Genomic DNA, 21,427 nt, shown 5'->3' on the forward strand with positions numbered 1-21,427 from the left:
GCCACCGCTGACAAAAAGGGCAGCAGGGCATGCCGGGGTGAAGGTTCCAGTCCCCAGTCCTGCAGACACAGGAAGTCACGCTATCACACTGAGCGCAAATTGGCTGAGAAAAAGGCACATGAACATGACCTTCTATTCTGCACACCAAGTGAGGAAAGGTATTCACTATGACTAACAATATAACCACATATACACAGAAGGCACAGATTTATTGCTGTACAGTGAGACTCCAATCCAAGAAAAATGCCTCAAATATGGTGGCTACGTGTAGGCTGGTCGAGCAAAACAGAGCAAGCTGACAAAGTTAACTACGGGCAATTCCTATGGCACTGAACAAAGGAAGAAGGAACCGCCACCAGGAAGTGTGAACCTGGAGATGGGCCGTGGAGGTGACACAGCATCTGGGACACCTGTTTCCTGGTAAGGTTGAGCAACCAACCACACACAACGGTTCAGATCTTAGGGGGGCCGCCTCCCTCCTGCAATTACTCCATGACCAGTCCTTGGCTAGCACGCACACTCCCCTCAGAGAACCACCCACTCTCACCCTGCATGGAAAAAGTAAGTCACGAGAGAAGCAATAAAAAGGGAATGGTCAAAAGGAAAAACGAGATTCCCACCACCAAGGAGCACTGAACTGTGGGACACCGCTGGATCCGGGGGTAGTAAATCATTTCTTCTCCATCTCTCTCACTGTCGCTCAGAGTAACATTCCCACCAGCACTGAGAAGCCTTGAGTCCTGCAGGATTCAGTTCCTCCCCTCAGTGAGATGGGAGCTGATTTGTGCTTGTCCTGCACCTCCTTAGCCTGACCTCAGACTAACCCAACCCCCTGAGTGCTGAAATGAATTTGCAGCTTCTATTTGGGCTAAATCCAGCAAACGTCTCATGCAAAGCTCTTCAGTATGAAGGCTCTGACCCAGGGACGGCACAACACAAGTTGGAGAGCTGACAAAACAACATGGCTCTCACTGAGAGTCAGATTATCTGCTTTCCCCCAGTCAAACTGACTGACCTCCACAATTTCCTAAACCAATCTAATTGTGATATACATGAAACGATGTTTCGTGAGCAAAGAAACCCAAAGCGGAAGCATCAGATTCCTGCAGTGCATAGAAGCTTGGTGTCCACAGAAAGGCACCTGCATTACTCCACCCACCACACTTCCAATACTAGGAAGCTTCCTTACGGTGACGTGGCATCTCGAGCAGTGCAAAGGCCATCGGCTGCTCTGGGGTTTCTCTGAAGAAATAAAAATCTCTTTCACAACTAGATTCAAAGTGCAATTGGCTTAAGAGTGAAACAAGCCCAGACCATACTGGAAGCAGGAATCATACTGCTACCTGGTGGAGTACAAAGTTGTGTCCCCTCACAACTTCCCCAAATTTCCACTCACAAAACTAACACTTATTTGAGTGTTTTTGGCGTGATTGCAGAAGGTCCTTGGCACAGCAGAGCCGTTCCTGCTTCATTCCGAACGTGAGCATCACACACAAAATTCTCAAAGAAGGAGACCAGTATATTCTCCCTAGTAACAAGTGAAAGGATGAGAGGAAATGGCCTCAAGCTGCACCAGGAAAAGTGTCAGTTGGATATTTGGAAAAACTTCTTCACCGAAAGGATTGTCAAACATTGGAACAGGCTGCCCAGGGAGGTGGTGGAGTCTCCATCCCTGGAGGAATTTAAAAGAAGGGTAGACGTGGTGCTTGAGGATATGGGTTAGTGGTGGACTTGGCAGTGATAGGTTAGTGGTTGGACTCAATGATCTTAAGGGTCTTTTCCATCCTTAACGATTCTATCATTTTATGATTACAAGGAGCACTCATTTCCTCACAACTCTTACGGGTATTTCTGTGATCCCTTAGCACATTCACTACATTTTAAGGCCTGTAATGAATTTTAGTGAATACAGTAGCTGATGCACGGCACAAACAATGTTTTTTTTTCAATCTGCACATATAGAGCACTAGTAGGAGCCATTAAAATGTAAAGCACATATTACAACACATACACATAAAGTAATCCCAGAGATTCCTGTATGCAGTGCAAAGACACAGATGAGTGGAACGATGTCCCAGAGACCTTTTACAAAGTCACACCATTATGAATTTCTTCGACAGTTTCAGGTTCTGATGAAGAGTCAAGGTCCTCAGTCAGACAATTTTCAGTGAGCATGTATTTTTTAACCATATGCTACAGGCCACGAAAGCAGGATATTTTAACAGTACATTAGGTAGCTGCAGCACAGAGACTCCAGAAGAGTCTAATCTGCTTGGGCAGGAGCCTCATGGGGTGAGTGATGGTGCAGCCTAAGTCATCATTCTAAAGCTTAAGAATTCTTAACTCAGTTGTGCAGTACTGATTCCCAGTGGCACCCTGAACCTGAGGTTTGCAAAAGGTCATCAGAATATCAACACGCTTTTTGTTAGAATAAATCTTATCTTTGGTTACATCACCTGCCTAATTCAACTTTGTGCACCTACATGACACCTGCTATAGGATAAGCAGGCACAAACCCTCCCTCCCACCAAAACAAGAACCCCCCAAACTCCGTCCATCCAGCCGTGTCCCCCTGCACTTAAAAAAAGCAAAGCCAAAAAAACAAACAAAAAAACCAAACCACAAAACCCCAAAAACTTAGCAGACAGACATCTAGCTCCCGGCTTAGGAAATCAAACAAGAGGCTTATAAATCTCTGCAGCTGCAAACCTCTAACGCCTCATAGACCGATAATGTCTGCAGGAAGACAACACAAGAATGTGGACCACAAAGTTACAGCTGACATCAACTGGATGTCCACTAACGGAGAGAAAGAAATGTCAATGACATCCATAAAATGGGGTCCGGCTTTCAGGGTTGCTGAGCCCCCACGGTCCCTACTGACCTCACACGGCACTGACAATATTCAGCACTTCAAGAACAAAAGAACCACCAAGAGCTTTGGGAAAGGAAGTCACTGAGAAATCAAGCTTTGCTGAGTAACAGACCTTCCCTTTTTCTTCTATGGCAATTCAGTGGCTGCATTCCTTTTTGCGGTCTCCCCAAATACTCATCTGACATGTTACACCCTGTACTTCTGACTAGATTAGATGACGCTCTTTCTTTTACCCCAGGAACTGGGGAGTGAAGTGAGCAATGATCCTGCTCTACCTATCCAAAGAGAACAATAACACCATGCCTTTGTATCTCATCCTTAAGCCTGCAACCAACGGGTTTTACTAAGAAGTACATTCCTCTCAGAACTAGTTTATTACTTCTGAAGAAGAAACATGCCACAGAAAGACTTAAAACAACGAAAGGATCACATTGCATCCAACCCACTGAGAGACCTATTAACGCAAACAACCAGAGAGGGCCCCCAGATTCATCCTTGCTGTGAACCTACTTTCAGCTCTTTCCTACGTAACATTCCTGTCTCATTATCCTACTTCCCCCTTCACAGAATGATGACTTGAGACAGGCAAAAGCCATTTCATCCCCTGGATTCACCGTCCCACTCGGAGAACACCCCCCAATATGTCCACACAGGAGATAATCTAACCAGTACACAGCTTGGCCCACAGCTGAGCTGTCCTCACTGCTCCTTACAACCTCCTGTCGAGCTAACGGAGTATACTCATCAGAAAACACCTCTACTGTATGCATGCACATACAACAAAAATCACTCACAGGACAAATTCCAAACCTACAAGCAATGAAGACATAGCTCTACGTCTTCTTACCAGGAGCTAACTTTCTCCTGCTCGACACTATACAGTGATGAGCAAGAATGAGGCCTGAGAATCTCCATACAGCTCCTAGGAAGCAGACACACAAACTGTGTATATCTTCAACCTGGAACTTCAAGAAGAGAACAGCAAATACTTCTGCAAGCAGAGAAGCCCAGGAGATGACCCAGGACAATGCCTGCTGTCTCAACTGTACCACAACAGCTCTATCAGCACTGCAACTTTTTATCATAAATATGAGACCAGCACTAGAGCAAAGCCAAATGCAAAGTGCTCAGCAACTGAGGCAGACTAAACAACGCCTTTTCACAAACAACAGTGCGCACCAAGGTCTGACTTGATGATTGAACAGGCCAGAAGTCCATTAACTGTTTCAAGAATAGCTGGTGGGCGGGCAGGGAATCAAGATATTCCTAGCTGCAAAGGAGGACCGCCTCCTCATTGGCCCATACGCACGCTGTTGGCTTGCGTAGCATTTGTGCTCCCAAACCATCACATCCTGAAAACCCTACGCTTAGAGCCCAGCCTAGGATTTAAAACCTGCAAAGCAGCTGGCTTCATTTAAATCATGATTGGCATCAGCAGCCAGAAAAACTTTGTTTGAACATACCAGTTTTAACTGAAAATTACTAATGCAGAGCAGGGTTATTTTCCTAAGGCAGGGGTCATTCCTACTTATTGGTGTAGAGGTTAAAACATGCTGATCGCCATTCGTTATCTCTGTATTTGGTGCTCTCCTCTCTTGACCACGAGGATTCACTACATCTACAAATATTTATCATAAGAATATAATCACATGGGTGGCTATAGAAACCAGATGCTCACTTTTGTTTGAGTTTCAATTCTATTAGAAGATGGTAAGAAACTCACCTGTTTGCTAGGCAATCTGAATTCAAGAGAAATGCATAAAAGAGCATTTTAATATTGTTTTGTAAGAAGTGTAAAACGGCCAGAGAAGGGAGCTAAGAGATAGCAAAGCATTTGTTTCACAACTATATCCTTGAGGAGAGCCGAGAGACTGATAGAAGGGAACATCCCACATCAGAAGATGCTGAGAACTGGGTGATAATGCATATAGTCAAAGACAACAACTATTTGGCATGTTGATAAGAACTGTATCTGTCATTTAGTGGAACTATCCTTGTTATAATACTAGAAATCAGGCCCATAGTCCAGGAACCCTCACCCTCCCCAACGAGCCCCTCACTCTCTGAGCATGCATGGTAAATTTGAAGGGAGCTGTAACTTTTAGTTGAGAAAGAAATTAACCGATTACTAGCTGGGGTGTGTGAATATTAGCTGTGATTGACACGTGACTGTATAAATACCTGGTAGTTTCTTGCTGTGGGGTGCTGCCTTTGTGGACTCACCACCAAGCACCCACCTTTGAGCAAAAATGAAACGTGTAAAACACCTCCACTCTGTACAGAGGCTCTATTTCAAGAATAGCTGGTGGGCAGGTAGGAAATCAAGATATTCCTAGCTACAGAGTTGCTTCCATTCTTATTTTATGTATTTATCAAAGCATGCATGTCCTCCTCAGTGTCTTTTTAGTTTATAAATTAAGCCAGCTTCTCCAGTTTGGAAGCAGTATTTTAAAGAGTTACAGATCACTTCCACCAGCCAGCTGGTATCAAAGCCAAAATGATCAGACTTTCAGTTGAGAAAGAAGAGCTGACACCTGGAAAACACATCAACAGCAGATATATTGGCTTGATTTTTAGTATTATAATTAGGATAGTTCACCCAAAGGATGCTTAGTTCTTAAATGAGTTGGCAACGGACGAACCCGCTCTTCGGGTTAACAAAAGCCCGGCCCAGCCGCCGGGACTCCACCGCAGCCCCGGCCCCCGCCGCCCCCGGCCCCGCTGCTTCAGCGCCCAGCTGCCGCAGCCGCTCCTGCGGGCCCTCCCTGGCCGCCGCAAGAAGAGCCTCGCCGGCAGTGGGCCGTGCGGCGGAGCTCCCTGGGACGAGGAGGGGACAGCGGGGCCCACCCAGCCAGGGTCGCGTAGCACCGCGGCTCTCCGGGCCCCCTCGGGCAGAACCGCCACCAAGCCCCGCCGCAGCCCTTCCCTCCCTCCGCCTTCCGGCAGCTCACCTCCGCCGGAAGCAAGCGGGTCCGTCACCGCAGGCCGGGTGGGAAGCGGCGCCGGGGCGAGGGCGGAGCGCGGCCCGGGGAGGGACCCCCGCCCAGCCCGGCCTCCTGCCCTCCCCGCCCCAGGGCCCGCCGCCCGCGGCGTTGTCCGCCGCCCACCCTCACCTCCAGCCGGCCGGGGCGTCTCGGGAGCGGGGGGCCGGCTCCCTGCGCTACAGCCGGTCCTGCGGCGCCTGTCGCGCTTGCTCCACGGAGAAAGGGGCGTTCGGCAGTTGGTGTCGGCGTGCCGCACCCGCCTCCCGCCTGCCCCGCGGCGGCACCGGGAGCTGCCCTGCTGGCTGCCCTCCCCGCCGGCCCGCCCGGCCCAGGCCGCAGGTCGGGCGCGGCGTAACCTTGCTACCGGAGCTTAGTGCTTGTTTTGGAGCAGCCCAAGGCGCCCCGGGGAGCAGCTGCTGCGCGCGGACACGGCCTTTGTGAAGGATATGACAGAATGTCACAGTATTTTCAGGTCCGCTGCGCCGCAGGAGCACCTCGCAATCCCAGCTGAGCTATTACGGAAGGAGGAAGATGGGGACTGCTTACCACAGAATGCTGTTAGGACATCCCTGGCCCTAAAATGAGAGTATAAACTGAGATTATTTTTTGCAGGCTTTTTATCACGTTTATTTCAGTCATCAGCTTGAGAAGGTGCTGCACGCTAGTATGTAATCAAAGAAGCGGTGCACTGAAGCAGCATTGAAAAGCTGTGTCACATACAGCTCCTGAAATATCACACTGTTTCTTAACAACAGTAAAATCTTCAAAAAGTGACTGCCTAGTGTTAAAAAAGCTGCCATTTCCCAAGAATGGATTATTAACAGACGTTTTTGTCAGCTAAGCATTTATGATGATTTCATTTCTGACTTAAGGTAAACCTTCTCTGAGTTCCTTGTTGAGAAGATGAAAAGAAGGAGGGATATAACTCAGTTTTTGTCCCTTTCCTGTGGCTGCACTGGGGACTTGTTAACCTCCCTGTGCTTTATACAATCACATAAAATAACTCTGTGTAACAGCTCAAAATGTTACAGGTGCTCTTGAGTTTTACGATTTGGATGTAAAAAGCAAATGAAACTCCTAAAACGAGCAAAGAACCAAAATGCCATATACACTTTAAAAAGTAACACCCCAAATTCCAGCTGTAAGCAGCTTTCCAAGGAGCAAAACTGAAAGCAATGAAGTCTGCCAACCATCAAAGGAGCGAGTTTTTATCAGTCTATCCCAAACTGAATCACGACTTCTCTACTCTGGTTAAAAACAAACACAGGTCTACATCATCAGGTTTTTATTAGGTCTATTCTTTTCTATGCTAGAAGTTACTAAAGTGAAAATGCAAGGTAACAATGCAGAGTGTTATAGGATGTATGCGCTGCTGCAAATCATACTACACTCTCAGAGAAATTCTGAATGTTGAAGTCAATCTGGGAATCTGGTTATTGTTACCAGATGGATTAAGATTTGATTCTGTACGTAGTTACCAGCCAGCATCTGATGGCATGCGTGTTACTCTCCTTGGTGAGCGTTAACCAATACGCATGAATCAGCATACCACAAGTTCCACCAAACATTCTGTGAGTATGGGCTAAACAACAGTGCAGAAGTCCTATTTTCGGTCTTACTGAAGCAGCAAGACCTGCAATAGATTTTTTCCCGACTACGTTTGCTACTCGACAGGCTCCATCTGGTGGCTACCCACGCGTCACCATCACAGGAGTTTGGCTACATGCCTGCCGTTCTGGAAAATGTCATCCTAAATGCGAGAAGGGACCACTCTGCTGACTGTATTCTCCAGTACAGGATTGTGTATTCTGGCTGGATCTGTCACTGTAATTCTAGCGTGTATTTATGCACATTTCAACATTCACTCTGTTGTGGTTTAGCCCCAGTTGGCAACTAAACACCAAACAGCCACTCGCTCACTCCCCCCACCCCAGTGGTATGGCGGAGAGAATCTGAAGGGCCAAAGTAAGAAAACTCATGGGTAGAGATAAAAACAGTTTAACAATTAAACAGTAATAGTAATAGTAGTAGTAGTAGTAATAATAATAATAATGATGTAATGAAAAGGAAAATAACAAGAAAGAAAGGAGAGAAAAAAACAACAAGTGATGTAACCACTCACCATCTGCTGACCAACGCTGCTGGCCCCTGAGCTGCGATCACTGCTTCCCCCGGCCAACTCCCCCCAGTTATATACTGGGCATGATGTCATGTCATATGGAATATCCCTTTAGCCAGTTTGGATTAACTGGTTTGGCTGCACCCTCTCCCCTCCCGGCTTCCTATGCACCCAGCAGAGCATGGGAGGCTGGAGAAGTCCTTGACTAGTACAAGTACTACCTAACAACACCTAAGCCATCAGTGTGTTATCAATATTTTTTCATACTAAGTCCAAAACACAGCACTATACCAGCTACAGTGAAGAAAATTAACTCTATCACAGCTAAAACCATGACAGTATCCACCCCTTATTCCATACCATTTACACCATGCTCAGGTCCCACACTATCCACTACTACCTCAATAACCACCACGCATTGCTCTCAGTATAGTCTTTAACAGTCCGTTTCACCATTCCATTTTCCCAGAGGCTGGTGCGTAACAGGGGATGTGATACACCCACCCAATACCGTGCTCTTTGGCCCAGCTGCCTATGAGGTTGTTTCAGAAATGGGTCCTCTTGTCTGACTCAATTCTCTCTGGGATGCCATGTTGCCACAGGACTTGTTTTTCAAGTCTCAGGATAGTCTTCCGGGTGGTGGCATGGGGCACGACAAATGTTTCCAACCAGCCGGTGGTTGCTTCCACCATTGTAATCCCATGGTGCTTGCCTTGGTGGGTTTGTGGGAGTGTGATATAGTCAATCTGCCAAGCCGGCCCATATTTATGTTTCGGCCATCATCCCCCATACCACAGAGGCTTTACCCGCTTTACTTGCTTGATTGCAGCGCACATTTCACATTCATGGATAGCTTGTGCGACAGCATCCATGGTCAAATCCACCTCTCAGTCATGAGCCCACCTGTATGTTGCATCTCTCCCTTGATGGCCTGAGGTGTCATGGGCCCATCGAGCTACAAATAGTTCACCCTTATGTTGCCAGTCCAGATCCACCTGAGCCACTTCAATCTCGGCAGCCTGATCTACCTGCTGGTTGTTCTGATGTTCTTCAGTGGCCCGACTCTTGGGGATGTGAGCATCCACATGACGTACTTTCGCAACCAGGTTCTCTACGTGGGCAGCAATATCTTGCCACAATGCGGCAGCCCAGATGGGTTTGCCTCTATGCTGCCAGTTGCTTTACTTCCACTGCTGTAACCAAGCCCACAGGGCATTTGCCACCATCCAGGAGTCAATATAGAGATAGAGCACTGGCCACTTTTCCCATTCAGCAATGTCTAAGGCTAGCTGGATGGCCTTTACCTCTGCAAACTGGCTCGATTCACCTTCTCCTTCAGCAGTTTCTGCTACTTGTTGTGTAGGACTCCATACAGCAGCCTTCCATCTCCAGTGCTTTCCCACAAGGCGATAGGACCCATCAGTGAACAGGGCATACTGCTTTTCATGTTCTGACAGTTTGTTATAGAGTGGGGCTTCTTCAGCATGTGTCACCTCCTCCTCTGGTCATAATCCAAAATCTTTGCCTTCTGGCCAGTCCATAATCACTTCCAAGATTCCTGGGCAACTGGGGTTTCCTACTCGAGCCTGCTGGGTGATCAGTGCAACCCATTTACTCCACGTAGCATCAGTTGCATGGTGTGTAGAGGGGACCTTCCCTTTGAACATCCAGCCCAGCACTGGCAGTTGGGGTGCCAGGAGCAGCTGTGCCTCAGTACCAACCACTTCTGAAGCAGCTCGAACCGCTTCATATGCTGCCAATATCTCTTTTTCAGTTGGAGTATAGTGGGCTTTGGACCCTCTGTATCCCCGACTCCAAAACCCTAGGGGTCAACCGCGGGTCTCCCCTGGCACTTCCTGCCAGAGGCTCCAGGTAGGGCCATTCTCCCCGGCTGCGGTGTAGAGCACATTTTTTACATCTTGTCCTGCCCGGACTGGCCCAAGAGCTACTGCACGAACTATCTCCTGTTTAATCTGTTCAAAGGCTTGTCATTGCTCAGGGCCCCATTTGAAATCATTCTTGTTCCAGGTCACTTGATAGAGAGGGCTTACGATCAGACTGTAATTTGGAATATGCATTCTCCAAAAACCCACAACGCCCAAGAAAGCTTGTGCTTCACTTTTTGCTGGTTGGTGGAGACGTGGCTGCTATCTTGTGGATCACATCCATTGGGATCGGATGATGACTATCTTGCCATTTGATTCCTAAGAACTGGATCTCTTGTGCGGGTCCCTTCACCTTACTTTGTTTTATGGCAAAACCAGCTTTCAGAAGGATTTGGACTATTTTCTCTCCTTCCTCAAAAACTTCTTCTGCTGTGTTGCCCCACACAATGATGTCATCAACATATTGAAGGTGTTCCGGAGCTTCTCCCTGTTCCAGTACAGTCTGAATCAGTCCATGGCAAATGGTAGGGCTGTGTTTCCACCCCTGGGGCAGTCGATTCCAGGTGTACTGGACACTCCTCCAAGTGAAAGCAAACTGTGGCCTGCACTCTGCTGCCAGAGGGACTGAGAAGAATGCATTAGCAATATCAATTGTGGCATACCACTTGGCTGCCTTTAACTCCAGTTCATATTGAAGTTCTAGCATGTCTGGCACAGCAGCACTCAATGGTGGAGTGACTTCGTTCAGGCCACGGTAGTCTACTGTTAGCCTCCACTCTCCGTTAGACTTCCGCACTGGCCATATGGGACTGTTAAAGGGTGAGTGGGTCTTACTGATGACTCCTTGGCTCCTCAGTTGGTGAATGAGTTTATGGATGGGGATCAGAGAGTCTCTGTTGGTGCGATATTGCTGCCGGTGCACTGTTGTGGTGGCGATTGGCACCTGTTGTTCTTTGACCTTCAGCAACCCCACAACAGAAGGGTCCTTTGAGAGACTGGGCAAGGTAGACAGCTGTTTAATTTCCTCCATCTCCAAGGCAGCTATACCAAAAGCCCACCTGTACCCTTTTGGGTCCTTGAAATACCCTCTCCTGAGGTAGTCTATGCCAAGGATGCACAGAGCCTCTGGGACAGTCACAATGGGGTGCTTTTGCCACTCATTCCCAGTTAGGCTCACTTCGTCCTCCAATACAGTTAGCTCTTGGGATCCCCCTGTCACTCCAGCAATACTGATGGGTTCTGCCCCTATATAGTTTGATGGCATTAGGGTGCACTGTGCACTGGTGTCCACTAAAGCCTTATTATACTCCTGTGGGTTGGATGTGCCCGGCCATCTAATCCACACAGTCCAGTAAACTCAGTTCTCCCTGTCTTCCACCTGGCTGGAGGAAGGGCCCCTCTGTTCTTCATTATAGTATTCACTACTCACTTCTTGTAAATGTGAATCAAAAGTGTCTCTGTTTAGATCAGAAATAAAATCAGCGCTTCTACTCCTCTATCTGGGGAATTGCTTACTGGAACTGGAGCAGCAACTTTCTTTGAAGGACTCCCCTGAGTCATTGTTTTTCCTTGCAACTCATGTACCTGTGCCTCTAGGGTCAAGGTAGGTTTTCCATCCCACTTCTTCATGTCCTCTCCGTGGTCACGCAGGTAAAACCATAGAGTGGCCTGTGGTGTGTATCCTCTCTCATGAGCAAAGAGATGCTCTACTCCTAGCGGCTGAGATACTGGTCTGTACAGGTGGGGAGTAGGACATATCGTCTTCAAGCTGCTGAACCTTTCGGGATAGTTCCTCCACAGCTGAGATGAAGGAGGAGGAAATATTTGCTTTGTAATCCCAGAGTTTATCAATCACATCCCCCGCCATTGGTGTCTCGTCATCTTTCCAGGACATTACTGCCAATGAGTTTACATGTGACAATGGTGCGCTCCGTACAAACTTCTGCCACATGGGTCACGTGCACTCAAAGGGAATAACCCTTTGGTCGGTTTGCATCATTGGTCTTGGCTGCGCCCTCTCCCCTCAAGGCTTCTTGTGCACCCAGCAGAGCATGGGAGGCTGGAGAAGTCCTTGACTAGTACAAGCACTACCTAGCAACACCTAAACCATCAGTGTGTTATCAACATTATTATCATACTAAGTCCAAAACACAGCACTATACCAGCTACAGTGAAGAAAATTAACTCTATCCCAGCTAAAACCATGACACTCTCTTAATAAATAATTCATACCTGAGATAAACGGAGTGGAGCAAAAGCAGTTCAAGGTGGTCCTGCTGCAAACTGAATCCTCCCAATAATCCCACTGTATTCACTGCAGTACGCAGGGCTCTTACAAGTACTAGACGTCATTGCTATTCCTATATTGTAGTTCTCCTTGTCCCCTTTATCAGTATTGATTCACTATTTAATTTCCTTTATCAGGATGTTTTACATCTTTTCCCTCTGCAGGTTACTAGGAACTCTATACTTTTAAAAATCAAGAGGGAAAAAAAAATTCCCTTTCACACCCCAAATCCTCAAGTCATCTGTCAACAGCAAGCATCAGAAATCAACCACAGCAATGATGTGTTGGCATTCTGGTTTGATGAGCCACTTGGCAGATTTCTGCCAAGTCCTTCCCTAACATACAGCAGAACCCAAAATAACCAGTTCAGCACGTCCTCAGCGTGCTGGATTCACTGCATATTTTCACAGCTTTTGATACACTAGGAGATAGGCCAAGGGGCATCAAGAACAATTTCAGCTGGAAATGGACTATTGCTACCACAGAATGACTCATTCTGGCTTTTGGCCTGCTCGTTGCAGGGTCTTGAAAAAATGCCCATCAGAAGTGGGCTCAATCTGGAGGCACTGCCTAGAAATATCTGATGCAATTATCTGAAATACCTATTACCTTCACAGGAAACCACACACCAATTTTTTTTAAGACAATGCACTTAATCTTGTTGGACAAAAAAAGGCCGTTTCTCTACATTTTCTTCTGTGCCAGAGGTTTCTGGAGAAAACATGAAGATTAGGCAACTGTGGCAGACTTAGTTTAATTGTTTCACCTAGTTGTGCTTTTTTTTTCCTTTCTTAAAATCTTTAAATTTCTTACTATGACAATGGCCAAAATAAAACATTAAAAACTTGATGCATGTACAAGTAATATAGATCCATTTGCCTAAGTTTGCAAAGCACCTAAGCATACTCTTGAGATTTTCCTTTCATGTCAATGTGTTAACTTGGATATGGGTGAGGATGGTTTAATTTACAATGTTACATCAAAGCAAAGACAAAAGGCGAAAAAGTAAGAAATGTCATATGATCCTCACAATGTGTGATGGGATTGGTCCACAGAGAAGAAAGGGGATGGAAGATGTAAAAAAGCAGGTTTCTAAATCATATCCAAGTTTAGTGGGGTAAGAGATTCCCCCAGAAGCCTGGGAATGCCTGTGCTGCAGTGCTTATCCCTGTCTAATGTCTAGGGCTTTAGACAACCTGCATCTCTCCCTGGACGCTATAACACCCTGGTACGCATCCCCTTATCGGGTCACAGGAACAACTGCATCTGTTCTGAAAGAGTCTGCCAATTCTGCTTCGTATTATGTTTATAATTTGAACCTTCCCTTCTTGACAACAACATGGTTCTGTAACTTCTGAGGTCTGGATTACCAAGAAAATGGTGAGCTTCACAAGATCAAACAAGGCACAGGCTATATTGAAAGAGACAATGAATATGAGAGTTAATGCTGTAGGATTTAAGTCCTCAAACAGAGCCACTCAGTGAGGAAAATTTTGCAACTGCGGAGCGGCTGTTCAAAAGGAACAGCACTTTCTCCAGAACTCTGTGCAATGACAAAAGGTAGCATTTCTAAAACCAGGAACCTAACTCCAATTTTCACCTATTAACACTCTCTACCTCTGTGCATGAAAGTGTAAGTAATACAGTAAAAATGACTGAATCTCTACTGAAAGACACAACAGCAGGTTACAGAGATCCACTACAAGCAAAGCATCTACTTGAGGGCAAATCTTCTCCCCATTTCCTACATTAGATATTCATCAGGGTCTGACTTCTAATTGAATGCAGGTAAAGGCTCTAACAGGGGTTTGCATATGAAGTGAAGATATAGAGCATCGGTCTCTTCAGCATACCTTATGTGACATTAAGCAAAGAGGAGGTTTGCCTCATCAGCTGGTAGGAAATGGTGAACTTGAAGACCAGTGTGACTGAATTAAATCATTCCACTGCTGCTGCAAAAGGTGCTTCTTTGCTCTCCCTGCACACTCTCAGGTGATAAAATGCCAAGCTGGGCAAAATCAGTTTGTATGCCAAAAAGACAGATGGACTACTGATGCAGAAGGTCACAAAACACTATTAATTGCCTTCTATCAGCTCAGTCTTGAAAGATGATCCAAAAATGTAGGCTGGCGCTTTGGAAGAAAGTGCACATTGCTAGCTAGCACCAGGCAAACAAGCTGTTAAAGATATTTAAGGCACATCCTTAACTGCAGATGGTATACCTCTCTTCTGCTCTTTCAGACTCTTACTACAGCAGTCATTTATGCTGGGTTTTTTTTTACTTCTTCAGCAGCCTAATTCAGTAATTGTTTTTACTGGAACTGAGTAGCCATTTTGGGACCTTTTCAAAAAAAGCTACAGCAAATATGAATGTAAAAGGCAGTGTCCTGAAATTAGTTTACATGTTTATATGTTTCAGCATGTATGAACACTGAAGTCGAAATCAAATCCCGGTTAAAAAACAGCTACGCAAAATACCTGCAAGGTTTCCAGAGAGGAGCTAAAAAAGAGACAATCTCCTACCACTTCTTCCTCTACTCATCACTGTTTTGCAGAATGTATCTAAGAAAAGTGCATCTGAGATTTCTCCAAACCTCTAATTAAAGGGCATATTTAAAGTAGACACATTTCAAAATCAGATCTAAAATGCATATTATAAATTCAGTTAGGGAACAAAGCATTCTGTATCGAGGATGGAAGGATGACATTTGAAGGTGTCTGGAATAACATCAGTGATAGATTTCCATGCTTGATACTCTTAGGAGGTGTGAGAAATCTGTACCATGACCTGGTGCTTGTGGAGTCTGAGAATAGTAAATGTTCAGCTACATATAATTCTGGCCCCAAACATACAGTACTTTGGAGACACAAAGAGTAAGCACAAAGAAGCTGACTTAAGTCCCATCGGAGTCAAGGGTCCTTGGCTGACTTCACTTCCAACCTTACACTGACTTCAGAGGTGCTGAGTGAGAGTCCAAGTTTTACAAAGCTGTTAAACTAAATTTCCTGTTCTTCTGGGAACACAGAACAGAACAATTCTCTCCAGCCTTCTTGGGTCTGAGTTCTGATAATGCGGCAAGCAAGTGGGGAGCTTGCAGTCATGTAGGCAGTAGGGTGGAAGGGAAAAGGCCACCTTGTACAGACTGCATTGCCTGATTTTCTTTTCTCATGTGATAGACTGGAGGCAAGAAGATGGAGAGGTGAATTTGGATCACTATCTACAATGATGGACCAGATTCAAAACTTCCAGAAGTCACTGCAAATATTTAAGTGTGTTACAATGTCATTTTCAGAGTTACATAGTTTAGCATGTTGTATTTTAATGCTGTCTCCTGGGCCGCCTCTCTTGTTTCACTTGCAATCACAAGGGTGTCACCATTTGGAATCACATAATGCCTATGTGGCTACAACAGCATTGTCTAAAGAGCTAGTAGTAAGCTAAATGAAGAGCAGGGCAGTGTATATACCATATTTATGGTTGTCCTATAACGTCATCTAGACTTTGGAAACAAAAACAACAGGAAACTCTTTGCAAACTACAAAGAGGCCCCTTGTTGGCTTTCTGCAGACCTCAGTGTGGGAGCCATTGCCTCAAAAATGTCATAAACGACTGTCTCAGGAGTAAAATGATGTGCATTCAAAACCGGTAATGGCTATAATTTATAAAGAACAGCTAATGCCAAATGGCTTTACCCACAACAACATGCATATAAATAATCATGAGAGGCAGGTGCCACTGGAGTAAAGGGCACTGACCAAGCAGATGAGTAGACAGGGAAAGAACTGGGCAGCCCCTTCTCCATCGTAAGTTCCAGGGGATCTTTCACTCTGCCCTAAGCAGACAAGCATTAAGTTCTCAAAAGGCTGTTGAAAAGACTCACAGCAGGATGTGCCAATCTCTATGCCACAGAAGAATAAAAGACTAAGATTTTGCTGCAATTAGAATAAACAACTGTCCTTAATTTCTGTCAAACAGTAGATGTCTCCCTTTGCCAGTATTTGAAATGTGTAGAACATTGTTAGGGTACACATCCACAGCCAGCATTATTACTCTTTTTTTCAGCCTACATTCCCATCATGCCTTGTAGAAAAATCCGTGGGGGATGAAAGATAACACTGAGCCCAAACCCTGAGAGCAGAGCCACATGAAAGCAACAAATTATAAACTCTACTGAAAAGATGAAGAGATTTTCTTCAGAAAGATCACAGGTCTCATGCTTTAGTCATGGCCTCTTCCTTTGCCAGCAGGTTCAGAGAGAGGGATCTCTGAGAGCTAAGTGATTTCTTTCAAGTAAGCCGCTCACGATGACTACAGAAACCTCAAGGATTACAGTGCATAAACAATGGGAGAAAAGCTGCTTCAAATAATACACTCAGACAATGGAGTTGCCATTATGGTAGCAATGCAAAATATGGACAGGGATTTAACTGAAACGGGTGATATCTGTATACTTTGGAGGGCTCACGTGTGCCGAATTTGGCAGCATGAGTGTTCATATTGCTTGTTGCTCCACCCCTTGAACAATGAGGCTAAACCCCATATGTGCAGGAGTTGGTAGAGCACAAGCAGTTTTGCTAATCACACTGCATGCAAAAGCAAAAAGACAAAGGGAACTAGTAATGCTTAGACTAGCATTGGGAAAATAATTAAGCATGAATGAAATATTGTATGTGGATTTGAAATGAACGTTCTTGGAAACCATTGTGCTGTTTCAGTTGTGCTGCCTTCCCCCCCTAAGTTTCACAAAGTAATTTGCATGTCATTTAAATAAACACCATAAATTATTGCAAACTTTTTGTTTTTATTTACATAAAACAAAATGCTTATTGCCATTATTGTTTGGATTACCTGACATGCGTGAAACGCAGAGGTCTGAGGAAAAACTCCTCTCTCCCCAAAATATTAGATTTCTCACGCATAAGCGAGTTGGAAAGCAGAACCCCACCTTGAGCTTTGCCTTATGTAGACAATGCTCTGTAGATGTAACAGGATTGGATCTTTCAGTTGAGCCAAGCTGGAGCTGCAAGCTGGTCGAGGGTACTGGTATATGCTGCCTTGCACTTGTCAGGGCTTCACGGCCCTTTGTGAACATAAGAACAGCCTCAGCACTGCTTGTCTGCTGGCTTACAATGTTCACTTGCCAAACGTGCTTTTTCTGGGATAGCTTAGTTGTCTGGGGCTTAAGCACACACAGCAAACAATGACAACAACTCTACAGGCATACTGAACCTGCACAAGCCATTTGAGCACATCTGCAGCGGATACTCGGTATAGCTTTCACATGCTGGGAGGTTAGGACACTGTTAACTAACTGATGAATTAATTCTCATTTCTCTTTGAGAATTCATGAGATGTAGCCACTGTAACTTACAAGGCCTACACTCTTCTCTGATGCTCATATTGTTTTCACTTCCATTCAGTGTTATCCACACATCACCGATTTAATTTCACCTCTGATAAATATTTGCCTCCCTCTTGACTATATAATTAAATTTACTTCTCAGAGTCCTCCTCAGATCTGCTTTCTCCTCTCACCCTGTCAGGGGGTCAACAGCACCCTTGCCATTCTGTGCATTCAGAGAATTAAAACGAAACCAAATGATTGAAATACAGATCCTAATCCAGAAAAAGGTGAGTGCAAGGTAGCATAAAAAGTTAGGTAGGTGCACATCCCTCTGTGGGATCATATGGGGCCTGTTGGCCACTGAAAACTAAATATAGGTATCATCACCTGAAAAACCAAGTGACCTAACCATCCACAAAAGGAGGAATTCAATATCTAGCATAAATTTTAATGTTATGGCCACAAGAGAGTTAATGATTGGTTGGGCTTCTGACCTGTGAAGACTGCCTGCAGGTTTCCTCCACAATGCTTTATTTACGTCTGGTTGCTCTTTCCATGCTCTCTCCAGTCTAGAAGGGAACCCAACAAATATTCTCCTCTGTTCTCACACAATCCTGGGCTGCTTTTGCCCATGGTCTGTTTCAAAATATGTCCAACATTACAGATTGCAAACCAGATGAACTCATTTTACAGATGTTCTTTTTGCAGAAGAATATCCTTTAGTCTCAATATTTAAGGCTGTTTTTTGTTTTATAAACCAAGTGATTCAACCGCTTCCATCTTGGATATGAAGGCTTTTAGTTTCCTGGATTTTGCTTAGTGGAGTCCTAAGTTTTGCATCACCACAAAGGCAGTAACATTGACTGGGTCTAACTTCCTGATTTCCAGATATCACTAGGGTGTGCTGTAGATCACGAAATTTCAGTAAAGCACAGTTAACAGCGAAAAATCTAGCTGCTATACTAAATATTTTAAATTAATTACAAACACAGAAGCAACTCAACACTGACTCAAATTCCTTTTAAAACAACAAATATGCTCAGGAGAGGTAATACGACACCTTAACAATTTAAAACATTTTTGTTACAGAGGCTTGGTAGACACAGTGTGGTACCCAACAGAGAACTACCTAGAGTCAGGCAGATAATCACATGCCTAAACTGCCCATAGATAACTAAAACCCAGGAAATGCAGTCTGGTGGGAACTGAAAAAAATGGGACTAGAAGGAATATCCATAACAAACCAGGTAACAAGCAATAAGGGACTCTTTGTGGAAAACTTTCTTTGAAAAAAAAAAATAAATTATGAGTCTATTTAAGTCACTGGAACTCACAAGGGTAAGGACAGGGGATGCACAGTCAGGAGCTGAATAGTCATTATATATATATCAATTAATGCATATAAACAATGGTGCTGAAATTCCCAGTGAGGGTAACAGTAGAACTGAACTAAATTAATCACAGGAAACTGCACCTGTCAGGTTTCAGCTCTTAGTACCAGGGTGCCCAGCACAGAGTGACACCAGGAAGGGGACCGCAGCCTCTGGAAGAAGGAAGGTGTCAGCTTCCAGCTCTTGTCTTCCACCCACTTCCAGCCCCTGCAAGAGGTGGGAACCTTTACTATAACCTACACCCAACAGCTGCTCAGCTCTTGGGAGGAAGCATCTTCCCGCTCTTGCTCCTATAACCTTCAGCCTAGGAAAGAAACATACATCCTGGTACACTGTCCCATCAACTCCCAGTATAGTCATGGAGTGGGGGTGGGATAATGAACTCAGCACAATAAGGATGCTGAATCAGAAGAGTTTTTAAGCACATGCTCAACTTCAAGCATATATTTTCACTACCAACCACAGACTCAAATGCAAATTTAAAAACCAGCACCTATTTAAACACGAACAAAGGCTTAAATGGTTTGCTGTATTGAGGCCCCAAACTGTCAAGACACAGCCAGTATGCCATAGTTAGTGGTAACAGCAAATAGAATTATCAAGTGATGCTTCAGCAGGCTGTATGAACTGAGTTTGGTAGTCGTACACCATGAACCATATATTCATTACTATAACAATTTGTATTAGTATTTGTAGCATCTGGGAAACCCCATTCAGGGCTCTATTGTGTTACAGACTGTACAAGCACAGAAAAATAGGATGGCTCTTATAATGAGTACATCACAAGCCCCACTACCATAATTAACATTGATTATCATTGATGCAAACAGCATGGGAAGACAAAGATTGAGCCATTTCGGGAGCTGAGGTACTCTTTTACCCTTTAAGGTGGCTTCTCTGGTTCCCAACTACAGAACAGAGGGAGGCTGTTCCGGTGGGAAAGGCTGCAGTCTCCAGCGCTCCCAGTTAGCAGTTCCCATGAGGACATTCTAGGACACAGGATTCAAAGAGGCTTCTTTGTCACTTACTAATCCAGTCTCTTTCCCAGGCAACTACATCACACCATCCTGCCCTTAAAATTATCAAGAACCATTACAAACCAGTTAGGAGTGCTTTTTCTTTCCACTCAGAGCATGTGTCTCTCTGAAAACACACCAGGTTGGCTGGAACAGTTGGATTAGACTATGTATCTACGCATAAATCTAAATACTAAAGAAAGTCTGCTATTCTTTGTCACAGATCAGTATTAGTGTGAAATACAATGGCTGGAATTGACCTGAATCAAGAATCAGAGTCAGACTTTCAGAGTATGTAAATCAACTGAAGTCAAAACACCAGTACCAAACCTAATGTCTGAATGGGATATTTCACCTGCGTCCCCAGGCCCCATTTCCCAGCATTTTTTACTTTTCCCCAGTACCACTGTGAAGCTGTAAGATTGCAACCACCACAATCAATTCTGATCAAAAAGGACAGCTGGCAACCTCCAATCTACTTAATGTATTAGAAAAAGACCGCAAAAAGCCAGATCCACTTTAAATGGAATCTCAAAAGAGTGACCTTAATGGACAAGGGATGTGGAGCTGCATGTAGTAAACATCATCTCTCCAATACAGAGCCCTTGCTAGATCTATAATTATCATATGCATCTTCTCATCCCAGGCCCATGGCATTTTCCTAAGTTTGCCTTGGAAACTAAAGCAGTTTTCCCTTTCCAACTGTAGGAAAGACTGTAGGAAAGACTGTAATGCCAGCAAAAAAAAGATAACATTTTGAAATGGATAGTGTGAAATTATAGGGTTGAATATTTTGATTCTGTAGTGAAACTATCTTTATTAAGTAAATGAGATTCAAGACCTGAAACTTTCTGTTGAACCATCCTCTCACCAGAATGTTTCTGCATGGTTTTATTTCATAACCTAATAAAACACAGCCCCTTTGAATTTCACTTTCATATCCAGTGCCATGGAAAATACATCCACAGAAAATAAATTCACACTAGAACTTTAGATCAGTTCTCCATGACATCCCTCATGTCACAACCTAACCTGCAATCTGATGTATCCTCAGACTTGGTGCATATCTGAAGAATTCTCACATGCATTAAACTGAACATACATGTAAATATTTGCAGGGTTTTACTGTAGCTACAATTTCAAATGCAATGCAGATATGTTTACTTGCTCAACTGTAGTTAGTTTATAGTGTTTTGCTACTTTTTGTCATTCTGGTAAAGCTTCTGAATTTAATTTTTTTAAGATACTTCCTACAATTTCACTCACAGGGAAGTGAAAGCTAATTCTATAAAGTCTAAAAATATATTCAGATCTGCTAAAAAATTCATCATTTCACCCCCAGGCTTCCACCAGCTGGGATTGTCTGCTTTATGTTTGACACCCCTGAGAGCTACAAGCACAACTTATAAAGATGAGCAAGTTTACTTAAGAATGATTAAGAGATCCATTTTTTAAGTCTTTATGTTGCCAAAATACTGTCTGGGGCACTTACTACTGGAAAACAATTCTTTTTGGCAATTTCTC

General features: G+C 44.5%; 1 protein-coding gene across 5 annotated transcripts in view; it reads right to left on the minus strand.

Annotated features, from left to right (window-relative positions):
- Nucleotides 1-21,427, minus strand: part of C8H19orf12 (chromosome 8 C19orf12 homolog) — a 36,918-nt gene that overhangs the window by 4,932 nt on the left and 10,559 nt on the right. Inside the window, exon 1 of one of the 5 annotated variants that reach the window (XM_064459493.1) lies at nucleotides 5,989-6,110. The exons of 2 other annotated variants lie outside the window; for them this stretch is intronic. The gene's annotated coding sequence lies outside the window, so the exon portion shown is untranslated. 2 more of the 5 variants (XM_064459491.1, XM_064459495.1) reach the window with 2 other exon arrangements.

Source organism: Phalacrocorax carbo, chromosome 8 (genome assembly GCF_963921805.1).
Source record: "Phalacrocorax carbo chromosome 8, bPhaCar2.1, whole genome shotgun sequence".
Taxonomy (NCBI): domain Eukaryota; kingdom Metazoa; phylum Chordata; class Aves; order Suliformes; family Phalacrocoracidae; genus Phalacrocorax; species Phalacrocorax carbo.